Below are 20684 nucleotides of genomic sequence, written 5' to 3'. Positions count from 1 at the left end.
TCTGACAATTTTCTGATGGAATAAAATATCTAATCGGAGTACCCATTTTTATAAGGATGACAGGGATACAGTTTTGTTTGGGGGCCACACCGGTGATGCTCAGGGGATACTCCTGGCTCTGTGCTCAGGAATTACTCCTGGACATGCTTGGGGCCAGTGTGAGAATCTGGGGACCAAACCCTGGTTGGCAGCGTGCAAGGTAAACGCCCTCCCCGCTGTACTAACTTTCGGCCCCTCATGTGAAATTTTTAACTTAAAGCAGAAACACCAGGTCAAAATGGATTAAAGACCTCAACATCAAACCAGAATCCCTAAGGTACATTGAAGACAAGGCCAGCAAAACCCTCCACGACATTGAAGACACTGGTATCTTCAAAGCTGACACGCCACTGGCCAAGCAAGTGAAAACAGAGATAAATAAATGGGACTATCTCAACCTAAGAAACTTCTGCACCTCAAAAGAAACAGTGACCAAAATACAAAGACAATCTACAGAATGGGAAAGGATATTTATGCAGTACCCATCCGATAAAGGGCTGATAACAAGGATATACAATGCACTGCTTGAACTCCACAAGAAGAAAACTGCCAACCCGATAAAAAAATGGGGTGATGAAATGAACAGAAACTTCCCCAAAGATGAAATACGAATGGCTGAGAGGCACATGAGAAAATGTTCAATATCACTAATCATCAGGAAGATGCAGATCAAAACAACAATGAGATATCACCTCACACGACAGAGACTGGCCCACATGCCAAAAAACAAAAGCAACCAGTGTTGGCGTGGATGTGGGGAGAAAGGGACTCTCCTTCACTACTGGTGGGAATGCCGACTGGTTCAGCCCTCTTGGAAAACAATATGGACGATTCTCAAAAAGTTAGAAATTGAGCTTCCATTTGACCCAGCAATACCACTCCTGGGAATATATCCCGGAGAGGCAAAACGGTATAGTAGAGATGGCATATGCATTTCTAAGTTCATTGCAGCACTGTTTACAATAGCCAGAATCTGGAAAAAACCAGAGTGCCCCAAAACAGATGACTGGTTAAAGAAACTCTGGTACATCTACACAATGGAATACTATGTAGCTGTCAGGAAATATGAAGTCATGAAATTTGCATATAAATGGATCAACATGGAAAGTATCATGTTGAGTGAAATGAGTCAGAAAGAAAGAGACAGACATAGAAAGATTGCACTCATATGTGGAATATAATGTAACTGAGAAGTACAAGTTAGCAACGATGCAACTTCTGGCAGATATCTCTCTGAACTTAGTTACTTAAATACTAAAATACAGAAACCCAAATCTGAGAGGCCGCTAAGTGTGGTCACTCGATATCATACCTCTTCATCCTCAGCAATGGAAAACAAATTATCTAATGCTTCCTTTTCAGCAGGTCTGACTTTAGGGGAGAGACTCTCCAAACAATAATAGTGAGTTTTGTTGAAATATTGTATGCAATCAAAGTGAAAGTAAAGTGAAATTTATTAGTTACACAGGCGGGGGGGGCTAAGGGTGGGGGGGTTAGGGGTGTGGGTGGGCGGGGTGGAGCTATACTGGGATTCTTGGTGGTGGAATATGAGCACTGGTGAAGGTATGGGTATTCGAGCATTGTATAACTGAGATTTAAACCTGAAAACTTTGTAACTTTCCACATGGTGACTCAATAAAAAATTAAAAAAAATACCATGTAGTTGACAATAGATGAAATAATATTTTTTTCTAATGTGAAAATTTTAAACTGTCTGGAAAGAAAACAGATCGTGCTGCAAATGTTTTAAATATGTTTTGTTTCATAAAAGACATAATAAGGTTTTTAGAGCTCTAGATATTAATAATCAGAATTTGTGTGATTCAGTTAAGGCAGATATTTCGGTTTAAACTTTATGACATTGGAATATAATAAAGAAATAAAAGCATGAGTATATGTATTTAGTGAAAAGGAAAGAAATAAAAGTTATCAGCAATATGTTAAAGTCTGAAGCAATAAGGAAGAAATAAAAAAGTCAGCAATATCTGTATCTCATAAAATAAGCAAATGATCAAAAGAAGAACAAGGTACAATGTGATGGAAAATAATGGTGAGTCATATAAGGATAATCAGCTTGCACAAGTATTTGATATGTAATGCCAACATAGTATATGTAAAAATCTCTTAGAAGAAAAAGTAGCTCAGTTAATAAAACCCCAACTACTGTTGGCTAATGACTAACCTCAGTAAAAGAGTGCTTGACTTTTATGTAGCAAACACAGATTTGGGGGGATTTTCATCAACCCCCAAATATAATAAGCTCTTCTGCCATAAGTTAAACTGCCCACAATTGGGATATTTGAAGGATATAATTTTATGTATGCTTACAACAGTAAAAATATCCTCACTAACAACAATAAAGTTTTGTCAGATACAAAACTTTTCTCATGCCTCTTTCTACTCCCCATTCCACTCTCTCACTAGGTGACTCCCATGCATAGTTCTCAGATATGCAGGGAAACCAATGTGTCCTTGTTTAAACATATTTGTGACTCAGACACATAGTCAGAAATGAAATATCAAGATTTTTACAGAGTAGATGATGGTGAAGAGGAGGAGGAGGTGGTGAAGTACTATGGTGATGACAATGATGATAATTTCATTACTATGATATTCACCTTCTACCTCATATTCATTCCTTGATTTCAAATATCAGAGAATGCAATACAATTTGATGGTTAATATAATCTAATGTTTTAAATGAATGGGAAAAACTTAAGAACTATGTGACTTGGAGAATCTACCTTTTATATTTTTGTAAACAAAGAAGAGACTTCCATTTGGAGACTTTTCAGAAATGATGTACTTTGGCATTTACATTTATTAGTGACTATTCAAATAATCTTTGCATGGGCATGGTCTATGTCCATGGTACTTTGTAAGTGATTACTGTCTTTAATCTTTGTTCAGGTTTCAATACCTCTGGATCTCCTCTGGTGCAGTCATCTTCAAAAATACCATCACAATGGAAAACACCCCAAGATATAGCTTCTTACTTTTTCCTCACATAAACGTTTCTTCAAGATTAATCAATCACTCTATCCACCAGAATACTTTGTCAACAATGATATTAATTCTCAAAAGGTCAAATTTGGTATAAAATGATCAGGAGTTTTTCATAAGCAAAACAGAGTATTCCATAAAGTATCCCATGTGGTGACCATCATGCCCATTTACTGATTGCACTTTACCTCTGACCTCCTGCTACATATAGACAAATACTCTCTGATAGTATTGTGGCAATTTCCAGTTTCTGTGAAAAACCTGGATAAGCAAATTAATTTACTATTAGAAGATAAGGACCGGGGCTGGAGCGATAGCACAGCGGGTAGGGCGTTTGCTTTGCACACGGCCGACCCGGGTTCTAATCCCAGCATCCAATATGGTACCCTGAGCACCGCCAGGGGTAATTCCTGAGTGAAGATCCAGGAGTAACCCCTGTGCATCACTGGGTGTGACCCCAAAACAAAAAAAAAGAAATAAGAACCGAATATTTATTTTTATACTTCTAGTCATACCTCAAACCCCAAAATAACATTTTTAAAAGGCAATATACATGCCTGTGTTTATTATAGCACTTGACACACCAGTCAGGATGTAGAAAAATGTTCCAAATGCCCACTGGCAGATGATGGATAGAAAAGCAAGAAGCTGCTGTGTATATACACAATGGAATATTATACCATCAGAAAATAAGTTGAAATATTTTAGTTTGCTATAACTTGAATGGAACTGGAGGATGTCATGTTCCAGAAATTAAGCCAGAGGGAGAAAGACAAATAACACATAACTCACTTATGGTAAATTGTGAAGGAAAACAAGGGAATAGCCAGGATCAAATAGTAATAAAAACTTTCTCCTTGGATTACCAGATTGACAAAATCAAGAAAGGTAGGTGTGTGTGTGTAGATTGTAGTAGATTTTAAGTATTATAAGGACATTGGAGGAATGTCTCTGGGTCACTATTGTGGTGATAAGGTAGGCAACTGTATGTATTAATACTAGAGCATCAATGTTACTATACAGAAAGTTAAATAAAAATGTATAAGAAAGAACTATAAACTGTTGGTTTAAATTTCCCTCATAAAACAGTTCAGGAAGTAACAAACCCGAATTTAAGACATGCACAGAGGATATATGCCTATACCCAATTTATTTTCAAATCAGAACATTTTTCTTCTTATTTTAAATGTATTTATTTTTATCATAGTTTAGGTAGTAGGGTTACAATAGTACTCAAATTTTGAGTGCTGATGTGAAAAGATATAGCCATCCCTTGCCACAAAAGTTCCCATAACTTTTTCACCATGTCTATGTCACCTCTGGTCCAATGCATCTTCCCTCCTTTCCATCCCCATTTTTTATTAATTGATAACATTGATTTTGGTGTGTGCTAGTAATTCTCTCTGCATTGCCCATGTGCTTGAGATCATACACCTATGTTTCTAAGCTACTTCCAGTAAATCCAATCATTCAACTCACCCCTCTCCTAAACTGGGCACTCTCATGTCTGTGTATGTCTATTCCAGTTTCAAAGTTATTAATAGTATTCCTGCCCTTTGATCTCTGTATTCCATTTATGAGTGCTATAATGCTATATTACCTTCTTCTTCCAGCTTATTTCATACAGCTCGATACTTTTTCTTCACATCCATGTTGATTTGATCTGCATAACTTAATTTTTCTTCTTGTGGTCCTATAGTTTTTCATTGTGTACATATCACATAACTTATTTATCCATTCATATGTTGTTGAACATTTGGCTTGCTTTCATTTTTCTGGATATTGTACTAAGAGTTGAAATATACAGAGCATGAATACATCTATTCTAACTACTACGTTATCTTTTTTGTGCCACACCTGGCTATGTTCAGGGTTTACTCTTGGATCTGTGCTCATGGATGATTCCTATAGTTGCTCTGGTACTACAAATGTGGTTCTAGGGATAGAATCTGAGTTGGTTTTGTGCAAGACAAGAATATTAGCCACTGGTGGGTAAGGTGGCATAGCTGGATCAAATGTGAGCTATACTCATATACATATATTTTTGAGAAATAACATTTTATCTGTGAGGTCAGGGCAAGCAACATTTCCTCCAATAGTGAAGAACAGTTTCTTTTCTCCACACCCCAGCTGACATTTGTTATTTTCATGTTTTTTGATATATTCCGTCCCGCTGATGTGAAGTAATTTACCATTGCTATTTTTATTTTTCCCTCACTTATTCTAAGTGATAGCACAGCTGTAGGGCATTTGCCTTGCACACGGCCAACTCAGGTTTGATTCGTCCACCCCTTTTGGAGAGCCCGGCAATTTTGCCCGCAGGACAGAGCCTGGCAAGCTACCTGTGGCATATTTGATATGCCGAAAACAGTAACAACAAGTCTCACAATGGAGACGTTATTGGTGCCCCCTTGAGCAAATCAATGAGCAACGGGATGACAGTGATGACAATGACAGTGATGACAGTGATTCTAAGTGATAATGAATCCTTTTTCATATGTGTGCTGACCATTAATATATTATTTCTGAAAGTACTTATTTGTGTCTTCTTCCCACTTTTCAATGAAACTGTTTTCATTGTTGAGTTTTGTGAAATTTTAAATTGTCCCACTGTCACTATTGTAGCACTGTCGTCCTGTTGTTCAACGATTTGCTCAAGCGGGCACCAGTAATGTCTCAATTGTGAAAATTGCTGTTACTGTTTTTGGCATATCAAATATGCCATGGGTAGCTTGCCAGGCTCTGCTTTGCGGGCAGGTACTCTCAGTAGCTTGCCAGGCTCTTCGAGAGGGACTCAACCCACCTTTCTCTTCAGATAGTGTAAATCTTAGGAAAGCGTAAACCGTACTAATTCTGTAGCAACAATTGTTCTTTAAAAAATCCATCTTCAAAATAGGCTTAGAAGGAACTTTCTTCAAGATAGTTGAAGCCATCTACCACAAACCCATGGCAAGCCTTATCCTCAATGGAGAAACACTAAAGGCCTTCCCTCTAAGATAAGGCACAAGACAAGGATGCCTACTCTCACCATTTCTGTTCAACATAGTACTGGAAGTACTTGCAATAGCAATTAGGCAAGAAAAAGACATTAAGGGTATACAGATAGGAAAGGAAGAAATCAAGCTCTCACTATTTGCAGATAACATGATTCTATATCTAGAGAATCCTAAAACCTCCACTAAGAAACTCCTAGAAACAATACATTTGTACAGCAACGTTGCAGGCTATAAAATCAATACCCAAAAATCCATGGCCTTCCTATACACAAATAACGAGTCAGAGGAAAGTAACATTAAAAAAAATCCCATTCACAATTGTGTCCCAGAAGATCAAGTACATAGGAATCAGCCTAACTAAGGAAGTAAAGGATCTCTACAAGGAAAACTACAAAACACTACTCAATGAAATAAAAGAGGACACGAGGAAATGGAAACATATTCCCTGCTCATGGATAGGAAGATTTAACATTGTCAAAATGACAATACTCTCCAAAGCACTATGCAGATTCAATGCGATCCCTATAAGGATACCCATGAAATTCTTCAAAGAAATTGATCAAAGACTCCTAAAATTCATATGGAGCAATAAACGCCCACGAATAGCTAAAGCAATTCTTGGGAAAAATACGATGGGAAGCATCACCCTCCCCAAATTCAAACTTTACTACAAAGCAGTAACAATTAAAACAGCATGGTACTTGCTAAGTGAAATGAGCCAGAAAGAGAGGGACAGACATAGAAAGATTGCACTTATCTGTGGAATATAAAATGGCAGAGTAGGAGACTAATACCCAAGAATAGTAGTTTATAATACTAGGAGGTTGTCTCCATGGCTTGGAAGCTAGCCTCACACGCTGGGGGAAAATCATCCCAGATATAAAAGGGAATACCAAGTAATATGTGATTGGAAACCCCGAGCGGGGAGGAAGGTGCACGTTGAAAGTAGACGAGAGACTGTACATCATGGCCACTCAATACCCCTATTGCAAACCACGACACCCAAAAGGAGAAGAGAGAGAACAAATTGGAATGCTCTGCCATAGTGGCAGAGTGGCGTGGGGGTGATGGGATAAGGGGGTGGGAGGGATACTGGGTTCATAGGTGGTGGAGAATGGACACTGGTGGAGGGATGGGCTCTCGAATATTGCATGAGAGTAAAACAAGCACGAAAATGTGTGAATCTGTAACTGTACCCTCACTGTGACTCACTAATTAAAAAATCAATAAATTTTAAAAAATATAAATAAAACAGCATGGTAATGGAACAAAGGCAGAGCTGCTGATCAATGGAACAGGGTGGAATATCCCTACATGCAACCCAAAATATATGACCATCTAATCCTTGATAAGGGGGCAAGAAATGTGAAATGGAACAAGGAAAACCTCTTCAACAAATGGTGCTGGCATAACTGGACAGCCACATGCAAAAAAATGGTCTTAGACATCGACCTAACACAATGCACAAAAGTCAGATCAAAATGGATTAATGACCTCAACATCAGACCACAATCCATAAGGTACATCGAAGACAAGTTCAGCAAAACCCTTCACAATATTGAAGCTAAAGGTATCTTCAAAGATGACACGGAACTAAGTAATCAAGTAGAAACAGAGATAAACAAATGGGACTATATTAAACTAAAAAGCTTCTGCACTGCAAAAGACACAGTGACCAGAATTCAAAGGCAATCTACAGAGTGGGAAAGGATATTCACCCAGTACCCATCCGATAAAGGGTTGATATTAGCGGTATATAAAGCACTGCTTGACCTCTACATAAAGAAACATCCAACCCAATCAAAAAATGGGGCGAAGAAATGAACAGAAACTTTCTCAAGGAAGAAATACGAATGGCTAAAAGGCACATAAAAAATGTTCTTCATCACTAATCATCATGGAGATGCAGATCAAAACAACTATGAGATATCACCCCACACCACAGAGACTGGCTCACATCCAAAAGAACAAAAACAACCGCTGTTGGCGTGGATGTGGGGAGAAAGGAACCCTCCTACACTGCTGGTGGTAATGTCCACTGGTTCAACCCTTTTGGAGAACAATATAGTCGATTCTCAAAAAATTAGAAATTGAGCTCCCATTTGACCCTGCAATACCACTCCTGGGAATATACCCCGGAGAAGCAAAAAAGTATAGTCAAAATGACATCTGCACCTGTGTGTTTATCGCAGCACAGTTTACAATAGCCAGAATCTGGAAAAAAACGAATGCCCGAGAACAAATGACTGGCTAAAAAAACTTTGGTACATCTACACAATGGAATACTATGCAGCTGTTAGAAAGCATGAAGTCATGAAATTTGCATACAAGTGGATCAACATGGAAAGTATTATGTTGAGTGAAATGAGTCAGAAAGAAAGAGACAGACACAGAAAGATTGCACTCTATGTGGAATATAAAGTAACAGAGAGGTACGATGCAACCTCTGGCAGAAATCCCTCTGGACTTAGTCACTAAAATACTAAAATACAGAAATCTAGAACCTCACAGCCGCTACTGTGGCCACACGACCTTATATCTCCTCATTCTTAGCAATGGAAAACAAATTATCAAATGCTTCCTTTCAGCAGATACGACTCTGGGGTGAAACTCCAAACAATAATAGTGAGTTTTTTTGTTTGTATGTAATCAAAGTAAAGAGAAAGTAAAGTGAAATTTATCAACTACACAGATGGGGTGGGGGGCTGGAGGGAGGGGGGTGGGTGGAGGTTTACTGTGGTTCTTGGTGGTGGAATATGTGCACTGGTGAAGGGATGGGTGTTCGAGCATTATGTAACTGAGACTTAAGCCTGAAAGCTTTGTAACTTTCCACATGGTGTTTCAATTTAAAAAAAGTAAATTAAAAAAAATTCATCTTCTGTTCCAGTCTCTCCTTTCTGCTACAAGGTACTGGAGATCAGGGGCTGTTTCAGACACTCTGCTCCCCGAAGTCTAACACAGTCTCACATAGGGCAGATATATTGCACAGAGCTGCTCTGAGTAGGGGAGAGGACTGACCACAACAACCGTTCATAATTCTCTTTCCACACAAAACATTTTAATAGTCATGATGGGGGCTGGATTGGAACTCCTCCTGGCACTTTTCTACCTGGTGCTTCAGTGGTAGGGTTATATCTGGTGGTGTTCAGGAGGCTACATGTCCTGTGTATCTAAGTCAGGGCCCTGAAAACAATGGGTATGAACATGACCACTTGAGTTCTCTTCCCCACTCCTTATCTAAAAAATCCAATAGGATGCATCTTTTCCATAAAACCACTACCAAACACACCAACAGGGACACAATGGACAAGTCATACACAGCCGCATCCTGAAGGTCCCACGTGTTCAGAAAGGTTTTTTTCCCAAACTCTCTGAATAGGGAAGGGCAAGACACAGAGGGGTAGGGGAGGGAGAAGTCTGCTGGAGCCGCCTGCATTTCTGAGGCAGTAGATGGTGAAGAGTGGTCCTATCTCTGTTGGAGAAAAAAGCAATTCCTCCTGAGTAAGGAATTACTGAGGGTTTGAATTTTATCCTGCGTGCAAGAAGAGTACAATCATCTTGGCATAGCGGAAGGAGCAACAGCACAGTGGGTAGGGTGTTTGCCTTGCACACAGCCAACCCGGGTTCGATTCCTGGCATCCCATATGGTCCCCCTTGTGCACCGTCAGGCGTAATTCCTGAGTGTAGAGCCAGGAGTAACCCATGAACATCACTGGGCATGACGCAGTATGTAATAACAACAACCCCTAAACTAAAAACAATCATCTTGGGGGTAAAGGACACCAAAAACATTTAAAAATGGGCAGGGCTTCTTCTCTTATTTAGGGAGATGACACACTGTGAATAGCTCTGCGGTGTTCAACACTTGTGAGGAGATGGTCTGTCTGCCAATCGTGTGCCCATGTCTAGAAGTGGGTGGCACAGGCCCAGCTGGACCTGGAGATGACAACATTATCCTTGGCCAGTAAGCCGGACTCAAAACTTGTGAGGAACAGTGAGCCACGACCTGACTCCTGACTCTCTAAGTGAGGAAAAGAACCCAAGACTGCTGTCTTGAGCTGTTAAAAGTGTGTGTGCACATGCGCGCACACACACACACGCACATAAACATACACACACGTATGTACAGATTCAGGTGGGTAAGATGATATCAGAGAAGTGACAGAGAAGGTGCGGGGGTCCTGAGAATCTGCCCTTCCATAAAAGCCACTACGAAGCTGGCAAAACCAGAGAGCAACATTTTAAAACTCAGAATCTAATTTTAAAACCTTACAACGAGTAGGAGAGCACTTAGTGAATGAGATTGCTAATCTTCAGTAAGAACGGACAGAGTGCCTCTGCCTAGGAACTCCATTTTCTACCAAGGCCAAGGTGTGGATCTGGCAGTGCGCTGGGGCCAGGGGCAGGAGAGACCTCGCCCCCCAAATAGGCTGTGCCTTCTGACCTCTCTGGTGGTTCCTGGGCATCAGTGCAGGGGTGGACCTTTGCTCTTCTCAACTTTAATCGGGAGTGGCTTTCCAAGTGGTGCCTAATAAAAGCATGTGTCCTGGTCAGGGGAGAGTGGGTGGAGTAAACAGATTAAAAAGTCTGGAAGGAGGAATCTGAGGAGGGGAATTCTTGAGGGGAAAGGGGATCCGACAGTGTCCTCAGGTATACTGGGGAATCCACATGCTGGCACATTCCTGAAGGGCTAGGTATGTGCAAGCTTGCATCCGTGGCTAGTCTTTGGGTTCTGGCTGGGAACGAGGTGAAGGCTAAGGCCTCCCAATTATATGGAGCCTGGTCTAGCCTTCAAAGAGTGCCCCTCTTCAGAGCCAATCTGCAAGTTTTCCTTTTAAAAAAATTAAAATCATTAAATGAATTTACTTCTTATTTTTCTCCTTCTGGCTCCAGTGGTTTAATGTCCTATCATGTCACTTGATCAGAGATGTACTGGTAATCACACAGGACAAGAAATACAGTCTGGAACTGGAGAGAGCACAGTACTTAAAAGACATGCCTTGCATATTGTCTACCCTGGTTCAGACCATGGTACTACATGACCCCCACATCTCAGCATTACTGGAAGTTTTGGAGGCCCCTGTGCACTGATGAGGTGCCTCAGATTATCTCAAAGCACCACATTCTTGGGCCCTTGTATTGAGCTGCTGGCCCAGTTGGCCCAGAAACTTTAAGGGTTCCTGAAGTGCTAACTGGAACCCCCTACTTGCCTCACCCAAAGAAATACAGTCCCAGGGTCAGAATGATAGGTCAATGGGAAGGACATTTGCCTTGCCTGCAGCTGACCCAGGTTTCATCCCTGGCAGCCCAAATATTCCCAGGAACCTGCCAAGAGTGATCCCAGCCTGAGTGCAGAGCCAGAAGTAAGCCCTGAGCACTGCTGGGTGTGGCCCCCCAAGCAAAACTACAAACAAACAAAAAAGAAATGCAGTCTCTGTGAAAATAAGGAAAGAAAGCAGGGAGACAAATTTCAACGATCATTTCTACTGAGTGTTCTCTCTCTGGTCCTCTGGGAGTCCATGATGCATATGATGGCATGCTTGCTCATGCTCTACAGCTCCCTTAGATACTGTCTTCATTTTTTGCTTGCATTTTGCCTAAACCCATCCCATCAACATTTCATTTTGGCTGTTGTGCTCTTCAGCTTCTGATTTTCTATTTGGTTCTTTCTTAGAATTCTTTCTATTATAATGTTGTATCTAGCAAGACATTGTTTCCTGGTTTCTTAAGTTTTTGGTCCTGGTTTCCTTTAGTATTAATATTTAACTTGATACCAGGAATTGAACAGAAGGTCTCCTAAGTGCGAGACACTTGATCTCCATGCCCCAGCTCTCCTTTAGTCCTTGTTCTGTGTTTAAGACACTGCTGAAAGTGTTTCTCTTTCATTTTTTTTGTTCTTTTTTGGGGGGAGCATACCTGGTGGTGCTTGAGGTGTACTGCTGGCTCTGCACTCAGGGTTCAAACCCAAGTCAGCCTGATACAGGCAAGTGCTCTACCACTGTACTGTCTCTCCAGCCTTGAGTCTTTCTTTTTAAATACATTATCTAAAGTCCTCCTTTAGTTATTTATTTATTTTTATTTGTTAGGAGGGGGGCAAAGCCACACCCAGCAATGCTCAGAGGTTACTCATGGCTGTGTGCTCCTGGCTGTGTACTCAGGAATTACACTGGGCTGCTCAGGGGACCCATACAGGATGCTAGAAAACAAAACCCCATTCTGTGTGTGCAAGGCAAACGCCTTAGTCACTGAACTATCTTTCTGACCCATCTTCTCTTTTGAAGAGTTGAGTGTCTGGCCTTTAAAGCCATTTTCTGTTACTTTTTCCTATGAGTCAAATATTCTTTCTTATATCTTTGATAGGTAGGTGAAAAATTGATACTCTACCTTTCTTGGGGTTTATTGTTGACTATCGTGGACTACACTTGTCTATTTAGTGGGTATTTTTTTCCAAATTATTTTAAACGGGGGACTCCCAAAGCACTGCTTAGAAAACATGAGCACCACTTCCCAGCTATACTTGGTGCTCCCAGAGATTTGCTACTATTTGATCTCATGGTATTAGGGACCACCAGGGCCATACCCAACAGTGCTATGGGTGGTAGGGCTCATAGTCAGGATCAAGCCTGAGTACTGTGGATCCATATAGAAAACCAACAGATTTTTAGGAAAATTTTATTTATTTATTTATTTATTTATTTATTTATTTATTTATTTATTTATTATTTGTGTTGAATCATTGAAGCACATCACAGAGCATCAAACCATTCATTCAGGATCTTGACAAAGAAGTTGCTCTTCGTGTTCCTGGAGCGAGCAGATGGCACTGGGCTCCACTAGCACGTGACAGGGATGAATAAAGATGTTACTGGCGCCTGCTCAAGCAAATTGATGAGCAACGGGAGGACAAGTGATACAAGTGATTGAATCATTGTCAGATAGAGTTACAAAGATGCTCATGATTGAGAGTCATACAATGTTGCAACACCTTTCCCTACACCAGGGTATATTTCCCACAGCAATGTCACCAGTTTCCCTTCTGCACCAGCCCTATCTGCACCCCCACTCCACCTGCTATATAGCAGGCACTTATCTTCTCTCTCTCTCTTTCTCTCTATCTCTCTCTCCTTTTATGGCATTATGGTTTGCAGTACAGGTACTGAAAGGTTATAATGTACATCCTATTACAAGTGACAAGTGGCATTACTTACTTTTAGTGTTTAGTTAATGTCCAGAGAGATGATTCCCAACTATTATTGTCATAACTGTCTCCTCTTCTTCCTAACTACCTACTGATTCCCTCTCCCCATACACACATACTTGTTTTAGGTTTCTAAACTTTGACCAATCCTCCTGCTCCGTGTTTTTTAGTCCTTGGATATCAGTTTCATCCTATGTTCTTTTTTATATCCAACAAATGAGTGCAATATTTCTGTGTCTGTCCCTCTTATTCTGTCTTATTTCACTCAGCATGATACTCTCCATGTTCACCTATTTATAAGCAAATTTCATGCCTTCATTTTTCCTGGTTCAGCATAGTATTGCATTGTGTAGATATTAAATAGTTTCTTTTTTTTCTTTTTGGGTCACACCCGGCAATGCACAGGGGTTACTCCTGGCTCATGTACTCAGGAATTACTCCTGGCGGTGTCCAGGGGGACCATATGGGATGCTGAAAATCAAACCCGGGTCTGCCGCATGCAAAGCAAACACCCTACCCACTGTGCTATCGTTCCAGCCCCATCAACAGTTTCTTTATACAGTCATCTGTTATTGAGCACTCAGGGTGTTTCCAGATTCTGGCTATTATGAAGAGTGCTACAATGAATATACAAGTGCAAATGGCTTTTCTGCAGTATGGTTTTGGACCCCCAGGGTGTATTCCCAGAAATGATATGGCTGGGTCAAATGGGAGTTCAATTTCAAGATTTTAATTGTGGTGAGAGTGGCTTCCTGAGCAGCGACTGTGCTCAGACTGCATTGGTACAAAAATACAGAGGAGCATGAATAATGTGCCAAAGGATGGAGGCAATTCCGAACTAGGACCACAAGCTACACGGACCAAATACCTGAAATTACAGATCAGAGGACCAGTGATGTGACTTCTTGAGTTGTGGCCATTGTGGCTGGAGTTAATCTACCCCAACATATGCCACAAGAACCACAAATTAGCCTCTTGTATGGAACTCTCTCTGGGGCATCTTGACTGCCCAAACCACCTTATGCCAATAGTCCATTAGCGATCACTCCAGCTAACAGTACACCAAAACCACAAAGGCAACAGGGAGTGGAAGAATCCAAACTGCAAAGGTCACAATGGTAAGGGAACACAGAAAACCCACCAGACTTAGTGAGTGAGGATGCTAGCCAAGTGGACCCAACGAATTATAATGAGATTTATAACCTCTCTGATAAAGAATGTAGAAAGGAATTGTTGAGGTGCATAAAGAGCTCAAAAACAGAAAAAGAAAAACAATGAAACACACCACTAATAAAATAAAAGAGGACGTGAGGGCAGAAATGAGAAAAAATACAAACGAAAAAACAAGCAAAATGATAGATCTGAAAAACCTGATAGGTGAAATGAAAATCTCACTGGAAGGGCTCAGGAGCAGAGTAAAAGCTGCTGAGAACAGAATCAGTGAGCTCCAAAATAAGGTGCAGCTAATATTCAGACAACGGTAGAATATGGGGAAAAGCCTCAAAATAAAATAACAGCTGACAAGAGAACATTGGGATAAAGTTAATAGGAACATCATAAGAATCACTGGGGTTGGCCCACATCTTAAAGAGCAAAAGCAACCATCTGTTGGTGTGGATGTGAGGAGAAAGGGACACTTCTACACTGCTGGTGGGAATGCCTACTGGTTCAGCCCTTTTGGAAAACAATATGGACGATACTCAAAAAATTAGAAATTGATCTCCCATTTGACCCAGCAATACCACTGCTGGGAATATATCCTGGAGAGGCAAAAAGGTATAGTAGAAATGACATCTGCATTTCTATGTTTATTGCAGCACTGTTTACAATAGCCAAAATCTGGGAAAAATACAGAGTGCCCAAAAACAGATAACTGGTTAAAGAAACTTTGGTACATCTACACAATGGAATACTATGCAGCTGTTAGAAAAGATGAAGTCATGAAATTTATATATAAGTGGATTTACATGGAAAGTATCATGTTAAGTGACATGAGTCAGAAAGAGAGGGACAGAAATAGAAAGATTGCACTCATCTGTGGAATATAAAATAACATAGTGGGAGATTTGTAGAGATAAGGATTAGAAAATCTGCCCCACAGCTTGGAAACTGGCCTCACATGCTAGGGGGGAAAGGCAGCTCAGATAGAGAAGAGAACACCAAGTAGAAGATGTTGGGAGGATCCATTCAGGTTGGAAGATGCGAGCTGAAAGTAGACTATAGACCGGACATGATGGCTACTCAATACCTCTAGTGCTAACTACAACACCCAAAAGGAGAGAGAACAAAGGGGAATGCCCTGGTGGTGGGGGATGAGGTGGGGGTGGTGAGAGCGATACTGGTATCATTGGTGGAGGTGAATGGGCACTGGTGGAGGGATGAGTAAATGATCACTGTATGTGTAAAATGCAAACAAAAATTCATAAATATGTAACTGTACATCACAGTGATTCTCTAATAAAAAAATTAAAAAAGAGCCACAGGTTGCAGCTCTATTTGTTTTAAATGTAGAGTGCAATCATTACAGTTTAAACCTCAGTTTACAGCTTACTAGCTTTAGTAACTTGGACAGAGTACCTCTCTACTTCAGAATTCTCACCTGAAAAGTACTAAATTAAACCCTACGTTGTTGAGTTTTAGGAAAACTCAAGTTATAAAAAGTTTAAATTATTCTAGTAATGCCTAGCATTTAGTATGCACAGAATTTATGTGAATAACAAGTAAATAAAGATGAATTCTTGCCTCATAAAGGTAAGAATAGATTTGCATATAAACACCTTCCTTTATTAGAAAGTGGTCATTCTCACAGAGAAAGAAAAAGATATTTACATAATCAACAACTTCAGATGACAATTGTTTTGCTATTATACATTAAAAGTAATATAGGGGCCAGAAAGATAGTATAGAGGGTAGGGTGCTTGCCTTGCAAGTGGCTGACCTAGGTTAAATTTCTGGAATTCCATAATTGTTCTCCAAGCACTACTGGAGGGATCCCTGAGCAGAGAGTCAGAAATAGGTCCCCAGAAGCACTATTTGTGACCAAAATCAAAACAACTTCCCCCCCAAAGAGAATATAATACAATGGGGCTGGAGCAATAGCACAGCAGGTAGGGTGTAGGCCAACCCGGGTTCGATTCCCAGCATCCCATATGGTCCCCTGAGCACCGCCAGGAGTGATTCCTGAGTGCAGAGCCAGGAGTAACCCCTTTTTGGGTCAGGTGTGACCCAAAAAGCAAAAAAAGAGAGAATATAATACAAGTTTGATTGTCCTACAAATAAATGTTCGCTTTATCACTGTAAAAAAAAAGAATCACTGGGGTCTTAGAAGGGCAAGAAGAAAACCCTGATGAAGAAGGAACTGTCAAGATCATCATTGCTGAGATGTTCCTAGAGCTATAGAGTGCATGCACCCAAATCCAGAAGGCCAGAAGGGTACCAGATAAAAGAAATCCAAATAAAAATACCATAGATGCATCCTACCAGAATGATAAAAGCATAGAGATAGAATACTATAAGCAGCGAGATTCAAGAAAGAAACTGATTATAAAGAAACATCCTTAAGATTCACAACAGACTTATCTGACAAAACCCTCCAGATCCAAAGTCAATGGTGTAATATAGTGAAAAGACCCAATGATGGGGCCGGAGCGATAGCACAGCGGGTAGGGCGTTTGCCTTGCACGCGGTTGACCTGAGTTCGATTCCCAGCATCCCATATGGTCCCCCAAGCACCACTAGGGGTAATTCCTGAGTGCAGAGCCAGGAGTAACCCCTGAGTATCACCGGGTATGACCCAAAAAGAAAAAATAAAAAGAATAAAAGACCCGATGAAATGAATGTCTAACCAATAATACTTTGGCCAGCCAGAATTTCATTTATATTTGAAGAAAAAATACATAGCTCCACAGACAAACAACTCAGACACTTCATAGACTCAAAATGCTTTTAGAAGAACAATGAAACCAGGGCTACTTTAAGATATTTCAAGCCTCTCAAACACATCAAATCCCTAGAGAAAGATGGCCAAAACTCTATAACAATAATCTTTCTCAAATTCAGTAGATAAACACAATTAAGATATAGAGCAAGGGCGACATATGCCATAACCATGCAGGCCAACTCCACGCCAGGCTGTTTCATTTGGAGCGCCCCAATGGGGGTTGGATGAGACCCCTCCTTTGCCCAAAAGATCCAGCCCCAGCAGATGAAAACCTCGATAATTCAACTGTTGCCATACTCATGACTGCTCTCCACAGAATCGGGCCGAGGCTAACCCACAAGTGAACATACTGTTGGAACCTACAACTCATACCTTACACCACCCATACTAGAAGAGTATTGCACCACAGTTGATGGGGTTTATAGTAAGAGTCAACCAATCTTAGAGGGAAATATTTTACATATATATGTATATATATGCACATAAGCACACAGGGCTCAACTTTTAACAATATGGTAGTGATATCTTATAGAAGGGTTTAATGGCCTCTGTGTGAAATAAAATCTTCAAACTCTTTCCTCTACGGAAGCTCTAGTGTAATATTTTTAGCAGTTTTTCATAACAAACAACACAAAATAAATTGTCTGGTTCTGCTTTGGGCAGGGGTTGGGGTTCAGAATGGAAATATCAGAAATATGTTAGTGGGAAGGTATAATGGTAGTGGTATTGGTGTTCAAATATTACATGTAATCAAGTATTGTGAACTACTTTATGAAATAAAATTAAGAAAATTAAAAAAGATCTTGTAGATCTTTATATTATAGATCAGAGAGGCAGTATAGATCAGAAAATTAAACCCAACAGTCTGATATCTGAAAGACACACCCTCTAACAGCACAAATACAGACTCAAAGTCAAAGGCTGAAAAACAGTTCTATAAGCAAACAACTCCCTCATAAAAGCAGGGGTGGGCATACTAGTATCATACCTCATAGATTTCAGGCTGAAACATTATAATTGATAGTAAAGGTCATTTCTTAGTGATCAAGAGATCTATACATCTAGAAGTATTCGCACTCCTAGATGCACCTAATGAGAAATCCAGCAAAATACTTTAGAAAACTATTTTGCTCACAGATTTGAATAAAGATATTCATAGCAACACTAAAATAGTTGGAGACTTCAATACCACTTTGTCACTTTTCTATAGATCAACCTGATTAAAGCTCAGCAAGGATATAATTTATTTGAGGGAAGAAATTAAAGAGAACATTAGTAGATATATATGTATATAGGCTTTTCATCTCCCCAAAGCTGAATCTACATTCTTCTACAGTGCTCAAGGAGCATTCTCCAAGATAGATCCACTGGTTGTTCTGCAATGAACTGTTTAAGTCCCAGGTGTTTTATTTGGTTCTCCATTTCTGTGCATGATTATCTGTTTTCAGTGCACAATGGTCTGAAAAGATAGTTGATATAATTTCTATCTTTTTGCTTCTATCGAGGTATGTTTTGTGGCACAGTATGAGGTCTATCTCGGAAGATGTTCCATGTGCACTGGAGAGGAATGTATAGTTGGCTTTGGGGGATGAAAAGCCCTATATGTATGCATATCGGGGGCTCTTTCGGTGACAGGTAAATGAGGCCAATTGTCACCAAAAGAGCCCCCAATACAGAAGCGTTAAGAAAGATGAGCAGGGGCCAGAGCGATACCACAGCGGGTAGAGCGATTGCCTTGCACGCGTCCGATTCGGGTTTGATCCCCGGCATCCCATATAGTCCCCCAAGCACTGAAAGGAGCAATTCCTGAGTGCAAAGCCAGGAGTAACCCCTGAGCATCACTGGGTGTGACCCAAAAAGCAAAAAAAAAAAAGAAAGATGAGCAAAGAAAGGCTGAAAAATATCGGGGACGAACTAGACTGCCAAAACGAAGAGAGACTAAAGTGATTGTACTTTCAACGCATGGACACTGGCATCAGAAGCATCCGCCGAGGACCTGATGGTGCAAGCGCAGAAGATCAAGTACTACATCATTGGTCTGACCGAAACGAGGAGACATCAATCACATCACGCCATTTTCGACACTGGAGAAGAATTGTTCCTCAGAACATGCGAAAACAAAGGTGTTGGTGGCATTGGTGTCCTTGTCAACACGAACTTGGCAATGAGCATCGATTAATTTGAATGCCTAACAACCCGAATTGGGCGATTTCGCTTGAATAGTTGTGGCTCACAGCCTGTAGTTTCTATCTTCATTGTCTACGCACCAACTTCCAACTACAATGAAGAAGAAATTGAGAGGTTCTACATGGAACTGGAGAAGCTCTATAAAGAAGACCACACCTTATACAAGATCATTGTTGGTGATTTTAATGCCAAGATAAGTCCGAGGTCGACCGAATAACTCCACATTGGGACACATGACCAAGAATGGAATGATCAGGGTGAGAGACTGAATTCATCATGTCCACCAAGACCATCCATGGTAACTCACAGTTGCAGAAGGCTGAATCTAAACACTGGACATGGGAGTCTCCCGGTGGACAGTTCCACAATGAACACCATATTCACCACCATATTCCACACCAATTCCACACCATATTCAATCGAAGGTTTTGCCTGACCAATGTCGCTTTTGTCCCAAAATTCCAAACGAGATCAGACCACTGTCTCCTTCCTGCGAAATTCTACTTCAGAGAGTGGGGAGAAAAGTCTGCAAAATTTAAGTCTAAGAAGGCAACTCCCAGAATGACCACTAACTGGGAGCTCTTTGGCACTATTGCAGCAACGTGGGAAGATGCCGTCCTTGACAACATTGACAAGGAATACAATCGACTGGTTCAGCACCTCCATGTCTGTGCAAAGAATGCCGAGAGTGAGAAAGCCACAAACAAATGCCTGTCTTCGAAAACTCTGGAGCTCATTCATCAACATGGTTTGGCGCGAGCCTCAGGCAACCACAAGGTAATGTCCGAGCTCACAAAGCTGTGCAGAGTTGCGATAAAGGAAAACCTCAAAGAGAGAAGAGCAGCAGTGTTGGCCAGTGCAGCAGAAGGCCGGAAAAGTATTTGCAACGTTTGCCTGTCCTTCGCCGACTACAAGACCAAGATGGCTGCCCTCCAACATCCCGATGGATCTATCACATCCTCCAGAAAGGCAATGGAGAAAATTATTCACGACTTCTACTCGGATCTCTTTGACAGCCATGTCCACCTGCCCACATACCAAATTCTGCAGGATGGATATGTTGTTCCCAACATTCTCCCTTCTGAAATCCGACAGCCATTTCACTGGTAAAGACTCGTACAGAACCTGGTCCGGATAAGGTCAGACCCGAACACCTGAAGAATCTGTTGCCGGTACTCATCAATACACTGGCTCGACTCTTCACTCACTACCTGTCTGAATGCAAGGTTCCATCCCAGCGGAAAACCAGTAGGACCGTTATGTTGTACAAGAAGGGAGACATCCATGACATTGGCAACTGTTGCACAATCTGCCTGCTGTC

General features: G+C 40.9%; 1 pseudogene; it reads left to right on the top strand.

Moving 5' to 3' along the window:
• The first annotated feature begins 2550 nt into the window (after positions 1-2550).
• Positions 2551-20185, top strand: LOC129403286 (uncharacterized; annotated as a pseudogene).
• The last annotated feature ends 499 nt before the right edge of the window (positions 20186-20684 follow it).

Source organism: Sorex araneus, chromosome 1, assembly GCF_027595985.1.
Source record: "Sorex araneus isolate mSorAra2 chromosome 1, mSorAra2.pri, whole genome shotgun sequence".
Classification (NCBI taxonomy): Eukaryota; Metazoa; Chordata; class Mammalia; order Eulipotyphla; family Soricidae; genus Sorex; species Sorex araneus.
Note: the sequence above shows the minus strand (reverse complement) of the source record. Positions and strands in the feature narration are given on the sequence as shown.